This window comes from Thunnus albacares, chromosome 14 (assembly GCF_914725855.1).
Source record: "Thunnus albacares chromosome 14, fThuAlb1.1, whole genome shotgun sequence".
NCBI classification, from domain to species: Eukaryota; Metazoa; Chordata; class Actinopteri; order Scombriformes; family Scombridae; genus Thunnus; species Thunnus albacares.
Window position 1 is genome coordinate 24,477,968 of NC_058119.1, and position 16,494 is coordinate 24,494,461.

Consider the following 16,494-nt stretch of genomic DNA (forward strand, 5'->3'; position numbering starts at 1 on the left):
CGTTTGAAAGGAAATCTGCAAAATGATGAGTTATATCTTATTAATCCATCTCAAAATTTTATTCCATGTATGTTTAGTTTAGCTCATTTACTGTATTAGTTTGTTTCGGGCAGCTTGAGAGACGGCTCATTGGCAAACTTAAAACTTTAAAATAAACCAACATGTTTCCTGTTATTTTATCAACTGTCCTTACTAATAGCTCCAGAGACTGTAAACTGCTCTGTAGTTAACTCCAAATAGTTTATAGATGAGCTTCACACAGAGAGGAAGCAATCTGTTTCCCCAGAGCCTCCAAAACACCACATTACTCCGAACTAATCAGCCGCTCACTTACTAATATCCCCACAGGAGGAACAGCTCACAACTGAGTAATGGAATGAAAAGGATGCTGCTGTGTTAACTTTGTGATGTCTTCTGAAAACGACACAATGGAAACTGATAGAAAATCACAATCTGTCAAAAGACAAAGAAGAATCAATTATTCCCATTAATTAATTACTGCAATAACGTAATAATGCTGATATAGATGTTTATAGCAACACAGAGAAGAAATGCAATCACTCTTTTCTCAAGTTTGGGGAGGAAGGAGCGAGAAAACCAACAGAAACCTGCACATCATTTTCAGCTTCTGCAGGTTTAGGCTGAGTTTTTAGAGCAAGATAGAAATCAGAATGAGAAGCTGAGATATAACTATTATCTAAAAGGTAGCACAATATAAAAAGGTAGATGGGTTTCGCACTGAGATGGAAAAACAAAACCGGGCTGAGTTGCAATGACCTCATAATAAATAAAGTGAGTGGGAGGATGAAGGCTGCGGTTTTATCTGAACCTTGTGACACAACCAGCGTCCATTCTTCTCCTTTTGGCAGTGAAATCACTTTTTCCTCCTCTCCAACAGGAACAGCGCATCAACATGATAACATACTGACAAGATCCGACCCATATAGTGCCAGGAATTCATAATGGAGAGAAGGTTAAGAAATGTTCATGGTGGAAAAAATAGCAGCTAAACTTCTGAGGACCTCTGTGAACCTCAAGGATTATGTACTGAAAGCTTGTTTGAGTACACAAATGCATATAGAAATGTACTTTTGTTGTCCACCTAGTATTGTAAACCGCAATACTAGGTGGATATATTGAACATGACCGGGCTTTAATTATAGTACCAACCCACCACAGTGATTATAATTACATTCTTTCATTATCTGCCAGACAGCAGTAGTTGCAGCAAGCAGATGGTTTACAGTGGAAATGCAAAGGTGTGTCTCATTTTCTTCATCTTCCTTAATGTTGTCTTCAACAATCTCCACAATGCTGATGGAGAATGGGAACACAAGCAGCCCTAGTGGACAAATGGCTCCTTAAAAGATTTTTCTTATTGTCAAATCTCATGTGCAGAGACAAACCAACAATGAACTGATCCTACTTACAAGTATAGTGTGTGATGTATCTTATTCCTCTGTGCTGTAGACCTCCGTTGTTGTCCAAAAACTATTAAAAACACATCACCGTGCCACTCTGTTGCACTGGGTGACATGTTCCTTCACTGTGAAGAGTTTAGGCGCGTTAGTTTGTTTAGAAACGGCTCCAAAAAAAAAATAACAGTGATCATGTTTTCAGTCTCCAGAGAGTAGTTCTGTGTAAGGCAGACGCCACTGAGCATGTGCAGCTGCTTCCATAGCTTCATGTGATCTACGTTGGTGGTGTACGGCACCAAGGAATAAGATATATCAGGCTTTGGATAGACACAAAATACTTGTGAGTAGATCAATTTATTGTTGGTTTGGCTCTGCACATGAGAGTTGTTGACAATAAGGAAATATAGAAAATTGCCAGACTTATCCTTTAACACACCGCTATAAATCCACCTTTAGAAGTGACGAAGGCTACGGTGCATAGGCGTTACAAATGGGAGGAAAACAGAGGAAAGGATCAACAGTGTTTGTCTCTATCTGTCTTGTGTGTGGAATACTCACTGTGTGATGCCTAAAGAATCAAATCAGGGACACCAGATGAAAATTTGCCTTCTTGGATAACTATATAGAGAGTTGCGGATGACTTCATGAGCTGTCAGACTAAAATTTCTCACATGGCATATCGTTTTATTGTTCACACACCCACCACAGCTGTTTCCAGACATGCAGGTAAATATCTATACCTAAATACCTGAAATAGATACGCACCTACACAGTTTTACTATTCAGTGCAGTTTACCATGGTAATTAAAAAGGTAATTAAAACGGGAGGATTAGAGCAACCAGCCATGCAAACTGTAAGAAATCTAGTATTTATATCAGTCTCTTTTTATTGCCAAGCACCAATGCAAATTGATATGCACACCTGTATCCATTTTTAGAGCTTGATGTAAGGAGGACGGGAGAGAAGAGGGAAGGAGAGAAAAGAGGAAAAATGGTGTTAAACTGTTTTTTCAGATGGGATGAAACAAGATATCCTTCAATAATCTGTGAGAGAGATATCGTTTGATCCCAGGAAGGAAAAAAGTTTCACAAACACACACACACAACTGTAAAAAAAAAGAAAAGAAATCAAAACAAAATGACAACAGCTGTGGAAAATTAGGAGCTTGTCCAAACTCGAGTGAGTGTGTACCCACCTATGATTGTTGTGTGTGTGTGTGTGCGCGTCTGTATGTGTGCGTGGATCCGAGCTTGTGTTTCCATCAGGGATTCATAATGTGGTTGATCCCCGTTCTCTCAGAGGGAAGTGAGACGTGTGGAAAGGATAAGAGATGTGAGGAAGCAATGCAGCCAGCTGAGCCGACGCTCAAACACCGCCCGTCCTCAGCTGCCAAATCTATTGATCAATCCAATGTATCCGTTCTGAGAGTTGGATCCGAGTCACGCAGGCTTTACACCATCTCTAACAGCAGAAGATCCCTCTGAGGATGTCTTGTGTTGTCCACTCCCTGCATGTTAAAACAACTAATTGGAACTTACTGGAAGTTTTGTAGGAATTATCAGACATATCAGCTGTGACGTCTCAGCCATATTTCCTCTGGGTTATTAAAACTCCAATTTAAAGTTGTCAACTTAATTGCTATTGACTGAAGGAGATAACAATGCTCATTTCTGCTCATATCTGCTTTCATTTGTTGGTAATTGCAGCATTCTGTATGGACGGTGCTCTGCTCAAAAATACTTGGCTGGTTCATGTCAGGCGTCTCTGGTTCATTTGCAGTCAGAGCAGCAAATTAACAGTCTCTGCTCCTGCAGCTGGAGCAGGCATGCACTGAGGAAAATGGAAAGAGCCGATTTGATCTCCCCACTAATTGTGAATGCAGCTTTTAATATTTGAGATGCTGACATTGAGATAGTTATCCCAAAACAAAAGTCCTTATAATACCATATGCTTTGTGGTTGTCCTTTCCCAGCCTCTGTGGCCATGTGCTTCCTCTCAGCAAAGCGCCACTTCACACTCAGTCACTTCACATATTAATACTCAGGAGACGCTGAGCGTAAAGCCGTTCTAAATGCCTGGTCACACCAGAAAGTGGCAGTAGCAGAATTCATCCACTCATCCTTGAACATCCTTCTCGGTTGTGGTTACTTCCATTTGTGACAAAGCAGATACGAAGAGGAAGGCTTTGTTGGCGTTGGTTCTCTGTTCCCTCAAAGGTCAGCACTGTCTGTATGGTTACAATTGCTCAACAGCAAGAATTTGTCAGAATGGCTCACAAGTTCCCAAAGGTTGAGGTGAATGTGAAAGCGTCACATGAAACAAGTCCACCGGTTGTGGTGATTCCATTTAAAGGGGACACACATGGTGCTTTGTGTGATTTTCTGTAATTTTTATACCATTATGATGTCGGATGTCTACGTTAAACATGGTCAAAGTTCCCTGTAAGTCAAAAGCCAGGGCTTCAGCCTGCTCCGAACGCTTTGTTTGCAATGTTACCTTTACTTCCTCCTGGTGAAGATGTCAGATTGTTTGAGCATGCCCACAAATGGCAGTCCATTCTGTAACTTTTGTTTGCTGCCAGAAGTCTGCAAAGACGCAGCTTCAGGAAACTAGCCAATCAGAACACAGTGGGCTCATCAGGGAGGGGGCCTTAAACAACTTCAGACAGAGGCTATAACTGAGGGGCTGCATTAAGAGCCAGTATAAGATAAGCAAGGAATTTTTTAAACTGTAAATCATGCAAAGATATTCCAGTAGAGCCCCAGAATATAAATATAGACCTGGAAATGTGCATGATACACCCCCTCTAAATTGACTAAATTATGTGTTATAAATTCTGTACACGCAACATCTATTGAATATCTGTCTGCCCTGGAAGCAGCATCCTTCCTCTGTTCCTCTTTCTGAGGTTTCTTCCATCTTTTTTTGTAACAGGGTAGACCTGTATCGGCCTGATTTTGAGTGCAGCGATCAACACTATTATTGTTTGAGCACCTAGTGTGTGTCCTGTGGGTGTGATCTCTTCGTGTGGTGTGGGGTGAATTGCATGGTGATGGGCTGATGGTATAGAGGAGTCAGTCAGTTTGATTGTCTCCTCTTATGTGCAGGTTCAGACTTTAATATTTGTATTTGATGTAATTTTGTGTTTTTCCTTGTGCAAGTATAAAATCCGAGTATTTATGTGGGTTGGTCTCTGTATTCTATTGTGTGCAGAGCTTTGGTAGAAATGATGATGTTTGTAAATTACCGAGTCAGTTTGCTCGTTTCCTTTTGTGTGCAGTATGGGGGGGTGTCTCTGCTGCTGCTGGTTTTCTCTACAGTAAACGGCTGCTGGGTCGATGTCTGGAGAGCTGCATGGTGCAGAGCAGCAGCTGGTTAACAGAGCCACCAGAAAATACAGTGCAACATTGATGCAGCGACCGACCAACAACAGCACAGCGGTCCTCGGTGTGATAGTTTTGGCTTTCACTCAGGGAAGAGAAGTTGAGCACACCCAGACACAGACGTCCTATTTCCCCCCCTATCTAACTGACTCTTAGCTCCCTCGGCTTTGGCTTTGTTTTAGCTTTTATTTATTTATTTATTTTTAAACTGCACGGTCTGTCTTTTGCCCATTTCTTTCTGCATGAGTTGGTCAATTCTGAACTGGGTGTTTTTCTGTTTTTCCTTGTTCAAATTAAGGGTTTAATGATAGAGGATGTGTTACATCTGCTCCTGCGACATCACCTGCCACGCCCTTTACTTCCCATCCCGTGTCTCCCTAACCTGTTGCCACTCTCCCAGATGCTCTCTCCGTCTCTCTCTCTCCCTGTGTATGTGATTGTTTGAGTGGAGACCGGTGTGCCGGAGTCAGAGCAGAGCCCCACCAGCTGCTAATACTCAGTCCTGCCAGATTGTAGCTTCTGCTCAATGTACTCTTCAAGCCATTTTTGCCTGCGTTTATCTAATTATCCTGTTGTGCCTGTTTTTCCCCTAGCCTGATGCCGTTTCTCCTCTCCCCTGCTGCTCTGAGTCCGGTCTCTGTCTCCTGCCCCTTGTCTCGTCAAGCCCTGCTTCCCTGCCCTGGACCCTGCTCTATTTAGCTTCCTCGGGTCCTGCTTTGAACCTGTTTACCTTTGCCCCCAGCTTCCCAGCCACCAGCCCAAGCCTCAGCCTCTGGTTCCCAGCAATCAGCCTGAGCTCCCCCTAGTCTGCAACCCATCTTCAGCCCTGCTTTTTAATAAGATTAAAGCCTTATTCACCATATCCCTGTCTCCTTGCTCTGCCCCACGTAACAGGATGTTGTGTTGCTGTACAGACTGTAAAGCCCCCCGAGACAGATTTGTGATATTGGTCTATGCAAATAAAGTTGACTGGTGCAGCCATAATGCATTTCTCTGGTGTTGATCCATATGTTCAATGTTCCAAACCATCTTTTCTTTGTCGAGCTCTGGAGCACAAAACAGGTGGCATTTCAGTTCTAGTGTGGAAAAACGATCCCATCTTTCACAAAGGAACAAGCTACACACCTTTCAGAGCCACCTTTCAAACTTACAGGGATGAGTGTTTGAAAGTCAAAATAGTTTTTCAGTGGTGTATTTAATTTGGGAGAAATCCACTTACCTTGCACATAATAGGTTGATTTATACCATTATTTAACAGGTCAATTATTTCCTCCTCGAACATTTCTTGACTGCTCCAGGCCTTAATATGTATGAGTCTCAGAAAAATAATTACAGTACCAGCAGTCATCATATAAATGAACATCAGGGTGGCGGAGCTGAGCTGTCACGCAGAGACCGGGGGGGGAGACAAAGTTCGGGGGTTCTGGCTGGTGAGGCTGACAAATCAAAAGTCAGATCGTGACACTTCTGTTTACATTGAGTCAATGGACGGAAGATTACCCATGAGCCTCTGGGATGGGGCTACGGCATGCAGACAGTGTCTGTGGATTTGACAAAGACGGAAGCTCTCAGTCAGCAGCCCCCAGAGAGCAGGAAGCCGCGACGGACTGAATGCTGAGTGGGATTCAGAGACTCAGACACCTCCGGACACTTTAAACACTGATGACTGAACAGCTGCTTGTGTGTCAGTATCACATCACACTGATGACTGCGTGAAGTGTAGTGATTCAGTACTCCTCTTCCTCACCAGGAAAACAGAACCACTGAACTATTCAGACATATTGTATGTTGTGCTGTAGAATAAGAAAAGGAGAAATGATAGTCTGTCAGGAAATTAATCTCATATCATCTTACAGACTTTATGTTCATATTTTTGTATTGTATAGAAATTTGTATTAAAATGAAAAAAAAAGAAATGTTAGGGGAAAAAAACAACATACGACATGCATAAATTAGATGTAGAGAGATGATTTAACATATTTAAGTGGCGCTGGTACTTTCTATTTAAAGGAGTACTCCACTCAAACTTATAAGTGCTTGTCTGGTTTGTTGTTGGGTGAGTAAATAATACAAATAAAGTGATATAAAGAAACATATACCCTTTATTTGTGAGAGTTTGATCAGAAGATTGATGCCACTCTCATGTCTGTGCAAGTATGGAGCTGAAGCTGGGAGGTGATTAGCTTAGCTTAGTGTAAAGACTGAAAGCAGGTGGAAGCAGCTAGCCTGGCTCTTTCTTAATTAAAAAAAATCCACCTGTAAGAACTAATTAACACATTTTATCTAGTTTTTGTATTCAAGCAGAAATGTAAAAGCGACAATTTGTGGTGAATGAATGCATTATAATGGATGATAACACCTGAAAAAAATTGCAGTTCACCTCTGAGCTCAACTGTCTAACAAAGGCAAAAGGAAACTAGAAAGCACTCATTACATCTTGCAGGCGTTAACAGTTGTCTGAGTTTGTTAAAGAAGATTTTGCATCTGCAATCTGTATAAAAACACACATACTAATGATAGACAACACATGTGCCTGATGTTTTATCATTTCAATAAGTCCAATAGTTTATGTGACACTGTTCATAAATGCATCATAGAAATCTTTTAAAAACATTCCTGAATCTGAACCGAAACAAAATCTGCTGAGATCTGTTGTTTCTTGACCTGTAGCTGAACTTTCCAACAAATTTAATTAAAATCTGTTCAGTTCCCAGCTATCGTGCCAACAAACAAATAGACAAACAGAAACAACTGGGAACTGAAAACATTACCTCTTTGGTGGAAGTAATAACTGTTCAGTGTGAAACTGAGAAAATGGCTTTATGGGGATTTTTTGTCTTTCCAGCCAAAAGCAGTGGGTATCTGAAAATGTGTTGACTTGCTCACTGAGCCAACAGAGGTTATTGTTTATCCTTTTTTCCTCCAGAGTCCTAACACACTGATGAACAAACATGACTGAACTAATTTTGGGCTAAAAATGAAACTAATGCTCTTTTTTTTTTTTCTTTCTCCAAAGTAGTGAAATAACCTTTTCATCATGATGGAAAAGTCTGAGATGAATGAGAGTAAACAACCAAATCATGCTCAGATGAACTAACTCAGATCTTGTTGTAGCTGAAGGTGCAATTTTTTTAATTAATTCCCACTAATTAGGATGTCTGTCTAATCTGATTTGGATATACATGATAGTTTTCATTTTCATTTTACTTATTTAGTGGGAAATTGTGTTATTGCTGGATATGAAATGTGTCAATATGGTAGCAAAAAGAGGAAAAGGTATTAATTTATACTGGATTGTATGTATATATGTGCACAATATTTGTCAAGTCATGTAGAGACAATGCTTCCCGTCAAAAGACGCCTTTAAAAACAGCAGAATTCATCTGATGCAGCAGAACTGTAAAATCTTTGCTGAGTGTGACTTTCCTACATCATACCTCTAAGTCTTGTTTTAAAATGAACCTGTTCGCTGATAAATTTGCAGCCTCAGATCTGCAGCACTTTTATGTTCATATCAAGCTGTCTTGATGTTAAGGAAGCCCTGCGGAGCTCTGAGTTATGCTTGGTTAAAGTCATGGAGATTGGATTAAAAAAAAATTAAAAGAAATTAAAAGAAAATCAAGCCGCAGCAAAGTCTGGAAAATATGTGGGATGCTGGTTGTTGGAGTAATTCATTCATTGTACAGTTTTCAGGCTGAACTGTGAATGAATAAAAAAACCCCAAAAAAAGCCTCAAGCAAAAAACAAAGAGTTTTCTTCTCATTGTTCATCCAAAGGGATTTACCTAACTAATGAGGTGGAACGCTTTATTATTTAGATGCGAGGAAATAAAACACAAGCAAGAATCACAGATGAAATGATGCAAATGATGAGGGTCAACACCAAGTGTAACAACCACGGATGAGATGTTTTCACTTTCCAAAACAAGGCGGATGAAATAACGGGTGTGAAATTAATCGAAGCTCTTAACCAGAAGGCAAGTTTACATCTCACATATAGTATTAAATTTCAACACAGTGTAGATGATGCTGAGCTCAGCCAACTTTAACAAAGTAACTTATGTTGAGTGAAACATTACAACAACTTTATGTTCTTGATCTATATGCAGACATATAAAAAGGGGCACAGCACAAACATCTACAAGCCAAACTCAGCCTCTAGTCTTTTCACAATCTGTGTTCTTGCCTATATCTGTGTTCTTGTGGACTCGTGCAACTTCATAAAGTACAGTACACATGACTGGAAGTGTTCTTCCTCCGCCTGTTTTATCAAGGACACTGTGTCAGTCAGCTGACTTGTATGGAGTTGGAGTAGCTCTGAATACATTTCACACCAATTTGTGGCAATGGTACAGATATTAAGGCTAAAAGCTGTTAAAATTTAATCCTAGGAGTGCTATTGTGACTTTAAGTTTTTCCAAAAGTAAAAAAATGCCTATTTGGAAATTTACTCCAATGTTCTCAGAGATGTGAGGACCTGCTGGCCGGTTGAGCTGCAGGCCGCCTCTCTCATGAGATGACTGGACAGTTAATGTCCGTCGTCATTTGAAGGAGAACAGTCTTATCTCTGCAAACCTTTCGGTAATTTACAGCTGGCTCTGGTGTCTCTGCAGCATTTTGTTATATAACACAATTCCTATTGGAAGATACATTTAGATCTCAGAGATGAATATTTGTCACTGCCTGATTAGTTTGTTTGAGCGTAAAGTTAATATATAATCAAATGTGTTGATATGTACATCAATCAATATATTCAAATATATGACCTGGTTCGTTTGGTGACACAGCTCTGCCTAACTTCAACTTCCTCCAGTCAAAAATGTGTTTTTCTTATTGTGACTTCAGTTGGATGTTTGATCTGTGCAGAATGATGAATATGCAGAGTTTGAACCTAGAAAGATGTTTTTATACATTCATTTGCTGAAGGGGCAAATTCCTCTGTGCTCATCTTAAATCTGAATTAAAGAGATGCTTCTACGAGGATGATTTGTGACATCACAGCTAGTTAAGAGCCAATCGAGGGCCAGTATACAATTTACACAAGTGTGATTTGGAAACCTGAAACCTCCAGTGCACTGAAAAATGGACTCTTCAGTAAAGTAGGAGACATCTTATATGCAGTGGCTAAACTTCTGAAATTAAACCTATTTGCATTTTCATATGTTCTGGATTTTTAACATTTTTGTGGAAAAACATATCAGACAGTATTTATTAAGCAGAGGATTTTTATGTCCTAAAATATGTCTGGAAGGAATCTTTAAGCAGAGGTCTAATGCTGCATTCATGTCATATTGGAGTTACCGTAAATATGAGTTTCTGATGTGTAAATAGTGTTTATATGACCCTCCAAGTCATAATTATGACCGGGAAACAGATTTTTCCTGAAAGCTCTGATATATCCGACTTGGCACTTAATGAAGTGTCTGAAAATTAAGCAAACACGGATGCCTCATGTCAGCCAAACTCTGTCTTTTAATGTAATTAAACCCAAATTTAATGGATATAAATGTAATTTTGTGGATGTATAAAGTATATTAAACCCTCAGTGAACAAATTCAGTTATCATACAACCTTCATGAGTTGTCAGATGATGTGAACGCTCGCGAGCACTTCACATGGGAATCTTTCCGATCCATCTTACCTAGTGTGAACTATCAGTAGTAAGAAGTTAATGGATCAGAGCCAGAATGTGCTGACCACTTAGAAAATATATCCTTGACTGTAAAACAATTTTGTGATTATATATGTGAATATTGAGAGGCACTAGGGAAACGCATTAGTGCTGAGTACAGGCAGATGTGTTTACTGCCAAGCAACAACACATTAGATGAAGCAGAGGAGATGAAAGATGAGGGAGGTTGACTGTTGCAGGGAGACCAAAGTTTTCCTTTTAACACACATAGGAAAACTCAGAGGTCATTTTTCCTCCAGGCACTCTGAGGTGTCAATAAAGACTCTTAGAGGTCTTTTCCTTGATTTGCTGAAATCTGTCACTGTCCTGCAGAGTTCAAGGCTCTGGAAAACAGTAATCCATCACTGCCTCTGCTCTCTGGACACTCGGCTCTGACCTTGAGCCATAAACAGCATTACTGATGTATTACAGCAACTGAGACTGAATAATTACACAGAAGAGGAGAGGACCTTTAGCACATGGCCTGCTTGGCTCATGGATGGCTATAAATATGGATAGGGAGGTGTGATTTGATCATGGATACCACTGCAAAACTGATTATATGCTGAGTGGGAACGCGGTGTGGGTGGTGATTGTGATGGAGCTGGAGCTGGTTTCCATGCAGGGCTGTCATTCTGAACCCCCCCCCCCCCCCCATCTGTGTTTAATGAATATGTACATGGCTGCAAATGTGATGTGTAAAACGCACTATGAGCAATGATTATGTGTGACAGAGTAATGGCGGTACAATGCAACGCTGCACAAGATGGTCTATGATCTGTAAATTATGCACAGACTGGGATCTGGGTTTAGTCTTATTTAGTCTTACAGAATTAACATCTAAAAATGTGAAAATCATGTAGTAAGAGGTGAGAAATGGAGGTGATTCAGCACCATGACAGGTTAAGGAGGGGTGTTTGAAACATATAGTTGAATGGCAGAGAAGTGGAGTATGTTGTAAGAGTGGTTCGAAAAAGGTTTTATGTGACTACAGAAACCGTCCTGCAGGAAGACGCAAACTTGTCAGAAGCATCTTTCAGGTGTACATGTGGTGATTATTTGATACTCAAAACAAACTTCTTGGTTATCTTTTGAGTAAAATATTAATATAAACAGAGAAAAAGTGTGAAAAAGAACAATAATTTAACAATGCAGCCTTCTGTCATGGCCATCAGTTTTAATTATTATAACTACAAGTTTGGTATGACAGATGGCTGTAAATGCTATGATACCCATGAGCCTCAGAGCCACCTTTGCTATGGAAAAGAAGCCAGCCAGAGGCGTGCATTGGACCTGCAAACACTTTGTCATGACAGTTGGGAACAAAACACCATGCACGGGTGCTGAATTCATCCAAAACGGACCCAAAATTTGGTGATTGGATGTTCCTTACCAAAAATCCACCATGTGAGTTTGGAGTTGACATCTTAAACTGGATACTTTCTAACATTTGTTCATCTTTTGCACTGATGATTCAACCATGAAAGTTTCATGCTCAAAGCCTTGAGGTGCTGCCAGTCATTGCACTGAATTATCTATGCAGTGTGCAGAAAATGACCCCTGCATGTGTGAAGAATAACCCCTACTTAGCACCTCGCTGTCACATCTTCAGTAAATCCGACCACAGAGTTCAATCTGAACAACGTAAAGAGACGGACATGGTAAGTGAGAAAATCCCCATTCAGATCACATTTGAAAGTCAAGTCCAAGTCAAGTGTAGATACTGAGCAATTTGACTTCATTATACATTATGCAAATTTATATAAATACATTATAAAAGTCAGTTTTTAGAGTAATTCATACTGAGCATGTTTGAAAATCTGGAGCATTTACAGTTGCCTATATAAGCATTCACTCCCTTTGTGAGATTTCATTGAACAAAAGGGCATTAATGTGTGTTTTGACAATATATTTTGTATTTGTGATTAATTTTGATCACTTTGTATATATGTTTGCTCTTCTCTTAGTGTCAAAAAGCCACATAGAATTTACTTTAAGTGAAAACAGAACTAAATTAAGTTTTACAACATGTTGCCACTACAGAACTGATGCAGTCAGTGCAGCTTTTAAACCATAGATTAATTAAATATTATCATTTTCTTGTGTTTTATGATAATGTGATATATGTAGCCAGTCAAATAAAACAGAAGAGAGCAACAATTATTATCAAGTTTCATCTAATAGTCTGAATCTGATTAGTGGCAACTGTGAAAGCTGAACAGATGGCTGAATGGGGCTATTTTTATGGTTCCTCGCTTGATTTTTGGATGACTTTAATTCACTCACCACTGCCTTTGTATTCATTGTTTTTGAAGGTCAGGCTGGTTAGTTACGACACGCTGCTCAGATAATTTAGTCAGAAAAAAAAACACATGAGCTTTTGTTAAGATGGTTTTGTATCCACTTTATGATTTCTTATATCAAAATAGCTCCTTCTCTATTTTTTTGTGATGACAGTTGAATGAGACTCTAATGAAGAAGGTCCACCCTGACAGAGGGGTTTATTTAAGGGATTTGGATCATTAGGTGATGGAAGTCAGGTGTGTCAGCAGGTGAGGCAGGTGAGGGTCATTAGTTGGCTGGTTTGTAAGACTACCTCAGCGAGCTAGGGTTAGGGTTATGGTTAATATAGCTTTTTATTCATTAAACCTCCATGAATTTTAACTACCGACCACCAAATTTACTTCTATGCACAGAGCAAATCCACATTTGATAAATTTGAATAAAACTTATCAGATCATCATCATTACAGTAGAGTAGTAAGCAAGAGTCCTCCAGCTGATACGACCTCTCAAGAAGCATTTCCATGACCTCAGACTAATAACGCTTTTAATAAATACTTAGGAAAATGGTAGAAAAATACTCCAAGAAGAGAGAAATAAAGTGAAACTTATCTTTGTGTGGACACTGATGAGAGACTGTAAATCCAACTTTGTGGATGGAAACAGTAAACACAAAAGAGATGGACTTCATCTAATCTCCAGAGAGTTTGTTATCAAAAGTCGTCCTCTAGAATTGTTATTGTGGCTTTGCAGATTACCCAACATCCCCTGGGTGTGTTCTCCCTCCATCACAGACTTGCTCACGATTATCTCAATTAAGGAGTTTTAAGCAGCTAAGAACCCAGTGTTTTAAGTGAAACTGCATTAATCTCATAAATATTCCCTGCAGACTTGTGGCAGTTTGGAAATGTTTAAACCACTTTGGTTTTTCAGAGAGGCCTTTTTAAATTAACTCTACATAAGTACACTCATTTTAAGATCTGCTTGAAAAACATGTGAGAAAGCCAAGTGAAAAAGGACACAAACTGATGTGAATTAACCTGAAACCAAACCCAGAAAACATCTGTGCAATTGGGTGTTTGAGATTTTCTTGCAGGATTGCTTTTGAGTTGCATGAGTGCTCTCAATGTGGTTGAACTGCACAATGCAGACTGGCGATTTTCTATATTTTTCTTATTGTCAACAAATGTACAGAGCCAAACCAACAATGAACTGATCTATTTACAAGTCTTGTGTGTGTATCTAAAACCTTTATATATCTTAAGTATTAAAAACATGTCAATTGACGTTCTTTGAGAAATTTACAATGTATAATGTGGCAGTGGCATCTGCCTTACACAGAACTACTCTCTGGAGACTGAAAACGTGATCACTCTTATTCGTCTTTGGAGTCGTTTCTAAACAAACAAACGTGCCTAAACTCTTTGTGACGAAGGAACATGTCACCCAGTGCAACTGTGGGGCTCAATGACGTGTTTTTAAAAGTTTTTGGACAACAACAGAGGTCTTACGTAATACTTGTAAGTATCCATAGCCTTTAACTACACTTACAAGAATTTAGAAACTAAATAAAGGAACATAAACCAATCAATCAATAGCAATAATAAAAGTGTTTTTTGGGGCTCATTCATATATGTTACCTACATTTGGGATTTTATTTAATTTGTGGGATGTTGCTGAGAGATGGAAAAAAATAATGATGGTTTTATTAGCTACAGAATCCAACAGCAAAATTATTTTGCTCCTCAGTTATTTGCTAAAGTGCTGAGACCACATAACAGTGCTATTGCTATCATTATTTAATAAGAGTAAACTGTGTGCCAGGTATGATTGGTCCCATTGCTGCTGTGCTGCAAACACCGTATGGAGGAAGTGAGATGAGAGGAAAGAGGAGGAGGGATGGTGGGCTGACTGCCACACTGTGCTCTCTGGCATGTTGTAGGTGGGTACCCATCACAGTGTCGCTCTCTTGCTTTGAATAAAGTTGTAGAAAAAAATAAAGCACTGAGGGATGACAGCTGAAACTGTAGAAACAAGCGACTGTTCCTGTGATGCTGGTGTCCTGTGGTGATTCATGCTACCGCTGTCTCTTTCCCCATCGACAACCGCAGCAAAACAAAATAATAATAATAATAATAAAAAAAAAACAAAACAAAATGTTGCCTTGAGCCAAATTTGACATGGCGGGGTGTTTCGCTTGAGCGGTCCAACCTCTGGCCCGCGTGCTGCTGACCCCTGACGACTGCACTGTCAGTGTGCAAACAGAGGCGGTCCGCATGCTGTCAGCGGGGCTTTTTAACAGCGCTGGCCAGCTGACACCTCGGACAGCAGGATCTTGACTGTGACTTAGCCAGCGGCGGTGTACGGCTGAGAAGTCTTTTAACATCAATAAATGTCACATTCATATTCTGGATGCATTTCCCTGCATGATTATGATGGATGTACAGGCGATGCAGAGCCAGAGGTCTATGCTGTCATTTATATTCAGGTGCTTTTTATGGAGCTGTTTCTGTTTGTGGTCCTGCAGTCCCACGAGATCTCTAATCAGATAGCGGGCGGCTGTTAATTATCCAGGTCGTATAGTGTTTGAAGGAGAACACAAAACCTCTCCTGTCCTTTTCTGTTCATTACCTCTTTATTAAATGCACATATTTTGTTTTTATTTGAAGCTTGACATCTGCGTTGATTAAGCAGAAGGTAAAAGTAAGTAGTGGTTTGGTAGCAGGTTGAGAACAAGTCCACAAACTTTTTAAAGGAGCATTGCTGCCATCTAAGTGCCCTTTTCTAAATCTTTATTTAACCAGGACATGTCTGTGCTTTAACAAGATGTTCCAATGCCCCCCCCCCCCCCCCCCCCCCCCCCCCTTTAGGGCAATGTGACTCCCTGTTTCCCTCTGGTTACATAACTCAAGTGCCACTCTGTTGTGACCTTTGAGTGAGATGAACCCTAAACCCTCAGAACATCACGGTCCTCAAATTTCCATCCAAGTCTGATCTATTCTGGCTCATTCAGGCTTGAACCTGATCCAAAGCCAATATTTTAATGTCAAAATAAACTCTCTCTCTCTCTCTCTCTCTCTCTCTCTCTCTCTCTATCTCTCTCTCTCTCTCTCTCGTACAGACATACAGTAGCTACACAGCCTTACCATCATCAGGCATTATGTAAATTATGAACTGACTTGTTCATCATAAAACAAAACTTTGGTAATATTAATGTAGCTCCTGTCAAGATTCAACCATCACAAACACATGTAGACAAAAACTTTAAATCTCTCCCCACTGATAAAACAAATCCTAAAACAGTCAACAATACAATACAAACAATAAACCAGCGAGCACTGCTAAATCAAACAAAACTAACTGACATCACAGCAAAGCCGTAAGTCGGTATTGTTTTATGAAGCAGTTGTTGATGCCAACAAGCAGGATCACAAAACCTTCACCGAAAGGCACAATCCAGAACAGAAATGCAGAAGATCAAAAGTTCTCTCTCATATTTTACTCTTTATATATCTCATAAATAACCATTAACCTACAAATGGTAACATTAAATGTTTACTAGTAATATTTAGATCATATTTTACCCCAAAAACTAAACATAAACTGACAGTATGCAAAAGAAAATGACCTGAACCTGAACAAAAACCCTTAAGGTGTGGTCAAATCATGTTTCTGTTTTCGAATATTCCCGTCCGACAGTTGAATTCAAGCGTGCGTTTCATCTTTCGGCGTGATTCACA